This window comes from Solanum pennellii, chromosome 10 (assembly GCF_001406875.1).
Source record: "Solanum pennellii chromosome 10, SPENNV200".
Taxonomy (NCBI): domain Eukaryota; kingdom Viridiplantae; phylum Streptophyta; class Magnoliopsida; order Solanales; family Solanaceae; genus Solanum; species Solanum pennellii.
Window position 1 is genome coordinate 13,752,010 of NC_028646.1, and position 12,770 is coordinate 13,764,779.

Here is a 12,770-nt window from a genome sequence, read left to right on the forward strand (position 1 = left end):
GGAATAGTCCACACGCCCCTTAAATTACTTAACAGAAATCCGATACCAGCCTGGGATTACGCAGCCTGTGACGGCCCGTCGTGCCTGCGACGGTCCGTCCTGCTGCTCCGTCACAGAGTTCAGAGACTCAATTCCACTAAAGGGTCTGTGACGGTCCTTCGTGCGCACGACAGTCCGTCCTGCCATGTCGTCACGAAGTTCAGAGAGTCGATTTCAGTACCCAAATTTTAGAATTCTAAGTGTTTTGGAACGAGACCCCCTCGACGGCCCGTCGTGCCCATGACGGTCCGTCGTGGGTTCCGTCGACTCAGACAGTTTTTCCAGAAATCAAATCTGCTGCTTAAAACGACTAAACAGGTCGTTACATGCTGCCGCCACTGAAACTGTGGATAAAGACAGGAAAAGAGATGATTTTGTGCGCCATTCCAACTATTCTTAACATCAATACAAGCAATCTTTGTATTTGTCGGCGGTATTCGTACAACTCCTGTGCTGCTTCACATGCCTCACAAGGTAGAAATAGACGGTAGATGACAGATTAGGGTCAAGCGTTTGGTAGGATACTTTTGTACAAAGGTTTTTGTGGTGAGTCAAAGTGTGTCGCTTGAGGACAAACAACGAATTTAAGTTGAGGGTGGTGATGTACCGTGGTTTCACGATATTTTCAATACTTTTTTCTTAATTTTAGTGTGTGTCGAAGACCTCTTTGAAGTAGTTTTAATGTATTTTTCTTTGTGTTTGCCGGAAAAACTGTCTAGATTGAAAACGCTGAAGATGTGCTGATAATTGCACAAAAGATGACCTACGAAGCCATCGACGGTTCGTCTACCCATCGACGGTTCGTAGGTGGCAACCGTCGCCATGAAGATTTTATATTGCCAAGGAAAGATCGGGGAATTCTTACTAAGTGTGAGGATATGAAAGGGATGACAGTCCGTCGTCTCATTGATGGACCGTCCTGGTGATCTGTTGGTGTTAACAGAATGTAGCCTCAGTACCCGATTTGAAAAGATTCTGAGTGTGGAGAAATGAAGGCCATCGACAGACCGTCGTCTTGTTCCGTCGACGATAACAGAGAGTTGGAGAAGAAAGCAACTGAAATTAGAGTTGAAGTATGAACCGACGGAGGTGTCGATGATCCGTCGTTATCTTGACGGTCCGTCGGTCAGGTCGTCAACACGAGATGCATTTTTGGAGATTTTCCTTCTTTAGGTTTCCCTTTATGTTTAAGATTCTTTTATTATAAATAGGACCAAAAACCTCATTTTTGGGGTTAGACTCTTGGTTATTGTTTTGATTTGTAATATTTGTTGTTGAATATTGGATTTTGGAAAATACTTCATTTTTTTTCGGAATCGTTTTTTGCATTATTTCTCGAATTCAAGTGATTTTTTGAATTTTCTTCCATCTCATCAAATTAATTGCATGAATTCTTGTCCAATTAATATGAATTGTGTAATTATGAACATGGGTAACTAAATCCATAACTAGGGTTGTAGGAACCATGGGTAATTTACAAAGTAAAACTAGCTAAAATAACAATTCTCGAATAGTTTCTTGCATGTATTGATAATTATTTCATTTAGAAGACATTTAACGAGTGCACGCTTTAGAACTCGCCTTATTGCTACTTGTCGGATCTAGGAGGTAGATAATATGAAAAGAATTATCAACGTAAATTTAGTATATACTATCTAATAGGCTAGTGTCAATTGGTGCGAAGTAATAACTAAGTCACACATCGATTATGATATTCAATATGAGGTAAAAGGTAAGGTTTAGTAAAGTACACACACATAGCCGGACCAAGGTACGTAGTGAAATTCACTAGTTGCCGGACCAAGGAATGAGAGGTACATAACTTACCATTTTGCATGCAAGATACTAGGACAAAGTTGTTATAGCTAGGGTTATTGCGTTACGAACCTATGGGGAACACATACACCCTAGTTTCTCTCATCGTTTGATAAACATCAAATATTTGAACTAGCTACTTCTTTACTTAGACTTAATTAATTACTTTTGTTACACAAAATCCCCTCTTTAATTGTTTGTTTCCGGAAGGACTTGACTAAATAGATTTAATCGTAGATTAAAGTTAAATCTAAACCATTTTCCTCATGGGATTGATCTTTACCTAACATTTGGGTTCTTTACTTGATACGACCGCTTATACTTTTTTAGGGAAGTATGGTTTGAGCATATCAAATTTTGGCGCCGCTGCTGAGGTTAATGGAAAATGAGTGCTAGGTGAAGTCTGAATAGCGCAACTCACTATCCTCTCTTTGGGCTTTCTTGCCTGTGTTCTTTTTTCCCAAGAGATTGTTTACTTTACTGTTGAACCGGCACGTTAGTATCTTGTACATTGTATTGATATGAAATCAGAAGCATGATGGCAAAATAAAATGATATCTTGATTTAAAGAAATGCTTGCATGATTAGGCATAGAGAATGATGAATGTGTGGCTCTAAGCATGACATTGAGATACACCCCTGCATGAATCTCAATCTTAATCTCGAACTAAGTGTCTTTTAATCGGGTAGGGTAATGAGGTGTTAATTGAGTGTGAGAAAGTTGAATAGACCATCGTTGGTACTGAGCTAGAACTTGCCCGGTTAGTCCTACTAAAACTAATTTGTAATACACAATTAGGAAAGGATCATACGCCCTTGTTCAAGATAGTTAACCTTTATCCTAGAAAAAATAAAAACCAATGAAATTAATCCCTTCTAGATCCAAATGATTTGAGCTTAAAATGAACCTTTCTTTTCTACCCCAACTTATCTTCTAGGAACAATGTGTTGGCCCTGGTCCCTCCTTGGACATGTGCACCTCAGCTTATGCCAAAAGCATAAGTTGAGGGTGGCTATTACCGAAAATAAACTTGTCGGGCCCTGACCAAACCTGTATATTGTGTACCTTGACTCATGGCAAAGACATGAGTTGAAGGTGGCTATTATGTGGAATGCTCCAGATAGTGGGGCTGAAAGAATAAAGAAAGAAAAAGAAGAAAAGAAAAGTGACTCAAAAAAGTTGAAATAAAGTGAAAAATTGCAAAAATTAAAAGTAAAAGAAAAAAAAAAGAAGAGTCACTTACACAAAAGGAGAAAAGCAAGGCAAAAAAATATAAGAAAATTATGAAATAGTGCGAAATAAACGATGAAAAGGAAGGATGCTTAGTTGTAATATAAAGGCGGACAACAAGTCACTAAAATACATCAAAATGTACCCTACCTGACCCTGAGCCTACGTTACAAGCTAAGAAACTCCTATCGTGATCCTAAGAGTCTAATAGGTTGAACTTAAAGCAGTGAAAATAAGGGCAAGCCTATGGTGATAAGTACCAATGAGGTGAGAATTTGTTCAGAGAGTGAGTGTTGAAAAAAATAATCCTTACACTCAAACAAAAATCAATGTGTGAAAAAAGAGGATATTATTTTTAAAGAAAGGACACTAGTTACGATACTGGAAAGTTGGCAACTTGGTGATACGTTAAAGAGGAGAGGTGCCGGTGCGTACTGACTGTGTGTGATGGTCTGATCCACATGAGCGAGCCTAATAGTGATATCATGCATGAACATAATGATAATAATCGGTATTGATAGCCAGATGATTGTGAACGCTAAAATAAGGATAGTTTTGAACAAAGGTTTTTGTGGTGAGTCATAGTGTGTCGCTTGAGGTCAAACAATGAATTTAAGTTGATAGTGCTGATGTACCATGGTTTCTCAATATTTTCAATTCTTTTTCCTTAAGTTTAGAGTGTGTCGAAGGTCTCTTTGAATTAGTTTTAATGTATTTTTCCTTCTGTTTGCAGGAAAAACTGTCCAGAATGAAAACGCTGAAGATGTACTGAAAATTGCAGAAAAGTTGACCTATGGAGCAATCGACGGTCCGTCTACCCATCGATGGTCCATAGGTGGCAACCATCTCCATGAAGATATTATGTTGCCAACGAAAGATCGGGGAATTCTGACTAACTGTGAGTCTACGAAAGGGATGATGGTCCGTCCTCTCATCGACGGACAGTCCTCGTGATCCATTGTTGTTAAGAGAATGTAGCCTCAGTACCCGATTTGAAAAGATTCTGAGTGTGGAGAAATGAAGGCCATCAACGGACCGTCGTCTTAGTCCGTCAATAGTAACAGAGAGTTGGAGAAGAAAGCAACTAAAAATAGAGGTGAAGTATGCACCGACAGAGGTGTCGACGATCTGTCGTTACCTCGATGGTCCATCGGTCAGGTCATCGACACGAGACTCATTTTTGGACAGATTTTCCTTATGTAGGTTTCCTTTTATGTTTAGGATTCTTTTATTATAAATAGGATCAAAAACCTCGTTTTTGGGGTTAGACTCTTGGTTATTTATTTGATTTGTAATATTGGTTGTTGAATATTGGGTTTTGAAAAATACTTCATTTTTCCGGAATCATTTATTGCATTATATCTCGAATTCAAGTGATTTTTTTAATTTTCTTCAACCTCACCAAATTAAGTACATGAATTCTTGTCCAATTAATATGAATTGTGTAATTATGAACATGGGTAACTAAATCCTAACTAGGGTTGTAGGAACCATGGGTAATTAACAAAGTAAAACTAGCTAAAAAAACAATTCTCGAATAGTTTCTTGCATGTATTGATGATTCTTTCATTTAGAAGTCTTTTTAACAAGTGCACGCGTTATAACTCGCCTTATTGCTACCTGCCGAATCTAGGAGGTAGATAATAAGAAAAGAATTATCAACGTAAATTTAGTATATACTATCTAATAGGCTAGTGTCAATTGGTGCGAAGTAATAACTAAGCCATACATCGATTATGATATTCAATATGAGGTAAAAGGTTAGGTTTAGTAAAGTACACACACGTAGTCAGACCAAGGTGCGGAGTGAAACTCACTAGTTGCCGGACCAAGGAATGAGAGATATATAACTTACCATTTTGCATGGAAGATACTAGGACAAAGTTGTTATAGCTAGGGTTATTGCGTTACGAACCTATGGGGAACAATTACACCCTAGTTTCTCTCATCGTTTGATAAACATCAAATAATTGAACTAGCTACTTGTTTACTTAGACTTAATTAAATACTTTTGTTAAACAAAATTTCTTCTTTAATTGTTTGTTTTCGGAAGGACTTGACTAAATAGAAGTAATCGTAGATTTAAGTTAAGTCTAAACCATTTTCCTCGTGGGATCGACCCCAACCTAACATTGGGGTTCTTTACTTGATACGACCACTTATATTTCTTTAGGGAAGTATAGTTTGAGCGTATCAAATTTTGGCGCCGCTGGCGGAGAAAATTGCTTTTAGATTAACTTTAAGCACATTACCAAATTTTAGTCAACAATTTCCTGATTTTACTTTTTTTTTTGTTTTTGTCTTTGTCTCTCGCTGGTCTAGCTTTAGTGTATTCCAAGTACACGGAGTCGAGTAGAACCAATACTTCCACTTGCTCTAGAACTAAACCGCACACTTCGTAGAATGAATATTCAAAACAATCCTGCTTATATCGATGATGAGATCAACCCTTAATTTCCCTCGTCGGTTGATGCACATAATCGGGTGGTTGTAACTAACCCTAGTGAAGGTAATCAGAGGAGGCAACCTCCCGCCCCACGCCCTCAAGAATACTATAGGGGAAATGCTAACATCACTGACTCTGATGGGCCACTTGTCCTACCTCCTCTACCACATGGTCATACTTTTGTGGTAGCTAGTAGCTTGATGCAGATGCTCACAGCTAGAGGTTTGTTTTCAGGGCTACCATGTGAGGATCCACATGCTCACATCACCAAACTAAGGTCTGTGTGTAAGAGTTGTGTAGGGAGGCAAGACATAGACATGGATGTAATTGGATTAAGGGTGTTCCCTCTCTCACTGACGCGGGAGGTCGCAGTTTGGTTTACTGAGTTGCCCTACAATTCAATCTATACTTGAGAGAAATTGAGGGATGTGTTCCTAGCAAGATATTACCCGGTTTCTAAAAAGCAAACCACAAAGATAGGGTGAACAACTTTGTGGCATTACCAGGGGAGTTAGTAAGCAGTTCTTGGGATATGTTCACCTAATTCTTGAGAAGTATCCCTAACCACCGCATTGATGATGAGTCACTGAAAGAGTAATTCTATCAGGGTCAAGATGATAATAATAAAGCAGTGCTTGATACGATTACGGGTGGTTCTTATGGGGAGTGTACTTATGCAAAGATCTTTGAGAAGTAGAGAAAATTTCCCGAAATAATAAAGCTTGGAGCAATAGGAAGTCGGATACTGGGAAAAAACTTTTGCAATGCAAGCTTCACGTAAACCACCTGCACATTATATTCGTGAAGAGATGGCTCAAATGAGAAATGAGCGTGGGTTGGTGTTAAAACATGTCACCGGGGGTAACTATGGTAACAGAAACCATCGGAATGGGCCTTATGTTCCACCTCAAAATCGGGAAGTTGCTTTTAGGGATGGTGGAGGTAGTATGGCGCGAGTTGAGGATATATTGCATAAGATAAGGAGGAGGTTTGATGCTACTGATGAGCACGCCAAAGAGTTTAGAGGTGATTTAGCAAATATTGGGCAAAAGTTGGATGCACATGCAATCTCAATCAAGCATTTTGAGTTGCAAATGGATCAATTGTCTTCTACTGTGAACTCACGCCAACCGAGTATTCTTCCTAAAAATATTGTTTAGAATCCAAAAAATGATGGACATTGTATGGCAATCACTACTCGAGGGAGTAAGCAGACCATGGATCCACCTATGCCGTCTGCCATAGAAGATGAGAAGAGAGGAGATGATGAGGTAGAGGATGTTAGTTGTGAGCTGGTAGATCAATCGGCAAAAGAAGCCGAGACACCCAAAAAAGTGACCCCCATTCCTAAACCACCACCTACATTTCCGCAAAGATTGGTGAAAAAGACCGAAGATGGTAAATATTGGGGTTTTATTACTTTGTTGAAACAGCTTTCCATCAATGTCCCTTTGATAGAAGCACTTGAACAAATGCCCGATTACACCAAGTTCATGAAAGATATGGTCACTAAGAAGAGATCAGTTAGTTTTGAGGACGATGATCGGATGCAACATTGTAGTGCTATTGCTACAAGGTCTCTTGTGCAAAAGAAAAAAGATCCGGGTGCTTTCACTATTCCATGTATAATCAGGTTGTTACACTTTGCTAAAGCATTATGTGATCTTAGGGCATGCATAAATATCATTCCTCTCTCTATTTACAAAAAGTTGGGTTTGGGTGACCCAAATCCCACTGCGATGTGATTACTGATGGCTGATCGAATGGTGAAGAGGCCTATTGGGATACTCCATGATGTGCTAGTAAAAGTGGAGATGTTTATTTTTCCAGCCGATTTTGTGATTCTTGATTGTGAGGTGGACTTTGAGGTGCCTATTATTCTTGGGAGGCCTTTACTTGCTACCGGTCGTGCCTTAGTTGATATGGAGAAAGGAAAGATGAATCTTCGGTTAAACAATGAAGAAGCGACAATCTATATTTGTAGGTCCATGAGGCCGAATGGTGAACTCGGATCGGTATCCGCGATATCCTACAAGGTTTAGAGTTCGTCCGAGGTACAAATAAAAGAGCGTCTTGGTGTTAAGGCACTAGCGCAGTGATCATAAATTTTGAGAGTGATTGTATTGAAGTGTATGGGTCATTGGTTGCGGCACTTGATCGAGGTGATGTTTGGTTCAAACCAAAGAAATTTTATTTAGATATGAAGCATCGCAAGTCTCCACGCGCGAAACCATCTATTGAGGAGGCTTCAAAATTGGAGCTTAAGGATCTACCACGTCATCCGAGGTATGTATTCTAGGGGAAAGGTGACACTTTGCCGGTAATTTTTGCATCAAATTTGAATATGCAACAAGTAGAATGTTTGGTTGAAGTGTTGAAGAGGTTCAAGGGAGCTATTGTGTGGACTATTGCGGATATTTGTTACATAAAATCAAACTCATGCCCGATCATAAGCCCAGTATTGAGAACCAGAGATGTTTAAATCCACCTACGCAAGAGGTAGTGAACAAGGAAATTATTGAGTGGTTGGATGTCGGAGTCATATATCTGATCGCTAATAGATGTTTCGTATGCCCTGTTCAGTGTGTGCCCAAGAAAGGAGGAATGATTGTGGTCCATAATGAGAAAATGAGATTGTTCCAATGCGGCCGGTGACCGGATGTAAAGTGTGTATGGATTACCGGAAATTGAACGCATGGACTGAGAAGGACCATTTTCCTATGCCCTTCATGGATCAGATGTTAGATAGGCTTGCAGGAAAGGGGTAATATTTTTTTCTTGATGGTTATTCGGGTTACAACCGAATCTCTATTGCACCTATAGATCAAGAGAAAACCACTTTTACTTGTCCTTATGGAACTTTCGCGTTCAAGAGGATGCCCTTCGGGTTGTTTAATGCACCGACTACTTTTCAGAGATGTATGATGTTCATATTCTCCGATATAGTGGAGGACACCATTGAGGTATTTATGGATGATTTTTCTGTTGTTGGTGACTCGTTTGATCATTGTTTGAATCACTTGTCCGAAGTTCTCAAAAGATGTGAAGATTGCAACCTTGTGCTAAATGTGGAAAAATGTCACTTTATGGTGAAAGAGGGTATTGTATTGGGTCATCGCATGTTAGAGAAGGGTATAGAGGTTGCTAAAGCTAATGTCGAGGTGATAGAGAGACTTCCCCCACCCATCTCTGTAAAAGGTGTGAGGAGTTTCCTTGGGCATGCGGGTTTCTAATAAAGGTTCATCAAGGATTTTTCAAAAGATGCACATTCTCTGTGCAAGTTACTTCATAAAGAGTGTAAATTTATTTTGATGAATCCTGTCTTAAGGCATTTGGTGAGTTTATGGAGCAATTGGTGTCTGCGCCCATTATTATTTCCCCGGATTGGAGTAAGCCATTTGAGGTGATGTGTGATGCTAGTGGGGTTGTGCTTGGTGTATTTTTGTTCAAAAAAGGGATAATATCATTCACCCCATTTACTATGCCAGTAAAGCCCGTAATGGAGCCCAAAATAACTACACTGTGACTAAATAAGAGCTCTTTGCGATGGTCTTTGCTTTCGAGATATTTTTCTCCTATTTTCTTAGCACAATAGTTATAGTGCATACGGATCATTTTGCCTTGAGATATTTGATGGAAAAGAAGGATGTGAAACCGAGGTTGATTCGTTGGGTATTAGTGTTGCAAGAATTTGACTTTGAAATGAAAAATAGAAAAGGGACCGAAAATCAAGTTGCCGATCACTTGTCCCAACAAGAGGATGGAGCTATGAAAGAATTGGATGAAAAGGCTTAAATTGATGATACTTTCCCTGACGAGCATGTATTGGACGTTTCTCAAGACTTGGATCCATGGTTCGCTGATTTTGCGAATTACTTGGCTAGTGATATCGTCCCATCGGACTTGTCTTTTCATCAAAGAAAAGAGTTAATTCATGATGTGAAAAAGTTCTTTTGGGATGATCCATATTTTTATAGGAGTTGTGCCGATGGGCTTATTCGGCATTGTGTGCCGGAAGTCGAGATGTTGAGTGTTTTGGAGGCATGCCACTCCTCACCTGTGGGTGGGCATCATAGTGGTATTCGCACAGCCCATAAAATCTTGCAATGTGGCTACTATTGGCCAATCATCCACCAATATGCCCATGAGTTCGCCAAGGCATGTGATAGGTGCCAAAGAGATGAAGGTGTTTCTAGATGGCAAGAACTCCCTTTAAATTTCATTCTTGTAATTGAGTTGTTTGACCTGTGGGGTATTGACTTTATGGTCCCCTTTGTGAGTTCTCATAGGATTAAGTATATTCTTGTGGTGGTTGATTATGTGAAAAAATTGGGGAAGCCATAGCACTTGCAAATAATGAAGCAAAGAGTGTCATCGCGTTCTTGAAAAAAAACAATTTTCCAGATTTGGCACCCCAAGGGCAATTATTAGTGATGGGGAATCCCACTTTTGCAACAAGTTGTTTACAGGATTGTTGAAGAAATATGGGGTTCGCCACAGTGTGTCAACGCCATACCATCCTCAAACTAGTGGGCAAGTCGAGGTGTCAAACATAGAAATCAAGCAGATTCTGGCAAAAATTGTAAATGCTAATAGAACGTATTGGTCAAGGAGGATTGATGATTCTCTTTGGTCCTACCACACAGAACACAAGACTCTCATAGGTATGTCCCCATACCAAGTTGTATATGGGAAAGCTTGTCACTTGTCGGTTGAATTAGAGCATAAGGCCATGTGGGCAATGAAGAAACCGAAAATGGATTGGAATGAGGCTGTAGAACAGAGGTTAAATGGGTTGAATGAGCTTGATGAATTTATTTTAAAGGCATATGAAAGTTCAGCCCTTTACAAAGAAAAGATGAAGAAGTACCATGACCAAAAGATTGAGAAGTGCATTTTTTTTGGTTGGGGATTTGTTCTTTTATTCAACTCTAGGTTGCGCTTGTTTCTGTGCAAACTCAAATCCAAATGGACTTGTCCATTCTTGATCACCCATCTTTTTCCTCATGGAGAGGTTGAGTTAGAGAATTAGGAGGGTGTAAGGTTCAAGGTGAACGGGCAACGAATCACAATATACCTTTGGCATGCTGAAAAGGCAAATGAAGTGATCGAGGCATATCATCTTGATAAAGTCTGAGTAATCAAGAGTCATGCATCGTGCTGCGACGTTAAATTAAGCGATGTTTTGGAGCCAACCTAATATGTATTCTATAGACAAAAATAGTTTTGTTTTTTTCGTGATTTTATAGGGGTAGTTGCATTATTTATGTTTTTCTCACTTAATGTCACGTATTAATTTTCTTTTATTTTGTTTTAGAAGTGTTGGCTAGAGAGTAAACTCGGGTCCGTGTCTAAAAATATTCCAGAAAATACAAAAAGATTAGCTTATTGGGTGTTCAATGTGCAGGGACCGAATCCCCAGAGTTCTGCATAAAATTTGTCTGGTGCACTGATCGACGGATCGTCATCCTGTCAACAGACCGTCGGTAGGGTCCATAGATCCAGTGTTTGTTGCTTTTATTGTTTTCTAAGTTAGGGAATATTCGAAGCAGCAGTTGACAGACTGTCAACTGACTTACGGTCCGTCGACAGGGAATCGCCGGCTCCTCCGACCCAATAACCCGACCTGACTCGACTGGCTATATATTAAATTTTTAAACTTTTTAGTTACCCACCCTTTAAAAACCTTCCCCAAAACCGTTTCCCTCCTCATTTACCTTCAACTTCCCCACTTCCTCACCCATTAACTCCCATTTTTATTAGTCAGATTCTCCTCTTCCCCAAATCTCCATCAGTTTTCCAAATCCCTTCTCTTCCCCAATTTTCCATCTTCATCTGTCTTCTGCCCGGTCGGTGTTTGAGGTCTCTATTTGGTGTTTTGTACATGCAAGAATTCATATCCTCATGCCCTACAATACTGTATATAGGTATGCCTTTCTGATCTACTCTATTTACTCTCGTTCCTTAACATGCTAAATTGCTGGAATACGATAGTGGGTCTTGAATTTGGGACACCGTTGTATGCTTAAAATCTTCAAAACTGAATTCCTAGTCCTGTAGAACAATGAAAGTGAATGGGATGGGGATGTATTGTCTACTAATTGTTGTGTTTTGAGTGTTGTTGTTTCCGACTTAGGGTTTGATTGTATGTGAGACTCTATGTTTAAAACTACGATAATTCATGCCCTAGGAATGATGAAATGCTTTGTTAAACTCTAAAGGAACTAAATGTTTCTTACATTGCTCTGAAGTTTTTCTTTGGGGGTAACAATGGCTGCCAAAATTTTGTCACTGAAAGATAGAACGAGACCTCATCGATAGACCGTCAGTCCTTTGACGGACCGTCATTGGGGTCCATCAACAACACCTCCCCTGATTTGTCTAAGTGTCTACCCACGGGGTTAGACGACGGTCCATCAACCCATCAATGGACCTTCCTGCATGACCATAGACTCTATCAGAACCCTTATTTTTGAAGTTCCTCAAAACTTTTCTAAGGGTCCATTGACGGACCCCCACTGACGGTCCGTCGTCCTTAACAGAAACTATGTATATTAAGAATCCAAAAAAGTTTCTAAGGGTCCATTAACGGACCCCCACTGACGGACCGTCGTTCTCTCGACAGTCCGTCCTAGACTTCTGTCGTCTCTAACAGAACCTTTGTTTCTGCAATGTCTAAATAAATTTTCTATGTGTCCACCGACGGACCCACACTGACGAATCATCATTCCGTAGACAGACCGTTGACGTGGTTCGTCAGTCAATTCTACAGTTCTGCGTCACCACTTTGTTTGTGTTTCATTCTTTTAAGTGTGTTGCATGCTTACATTGTTACAAATAACCTCTCCTTACAGGTACACATGGCACCCAAGCAAGACTTAGTCTACTCTCGAGGACGTTCCAAGTCTGTCGCCCCTTCCCACCGATTGGTGATTGGGTCATCCGACAATGAACGCGACCCTGAATACGTGCCCCCAGGAAACCAGACACCGTCACATGCTGCTAGGACCTTTCAAGCACGCCCAAGAGGGTGACGTTCGGCGTAGTAACTACCTCTCAGTCAGATGAGGACCGCACACTGACCAACACACCGTCTGGGTCTGCAGCAGTTTCTGAGGGAGCGTATGGCTCTGCGTTGGCTTCCCGGTCCGAGGAAGCTTCATGTTTACAAGGGTCCATTGCTCCAGCTACATCGGTCCACTCTTCCTCATCTTAGAAGGCTGACAGTGTGGATTCTAC

General features: G+C 40.2%; 1 pseudogene; it reads right to left on the reverse strand.

Annotated features, from left to right (window-relative positions):
- LOC107001097 overlaps positions 1-12,710 on the reverse strand; it is a 20,156-nt pseudogene extending 7,446 nt beyond the window's left edge.
- Positions 12,711-12,770: the final 60 nt, after the last annotated feature.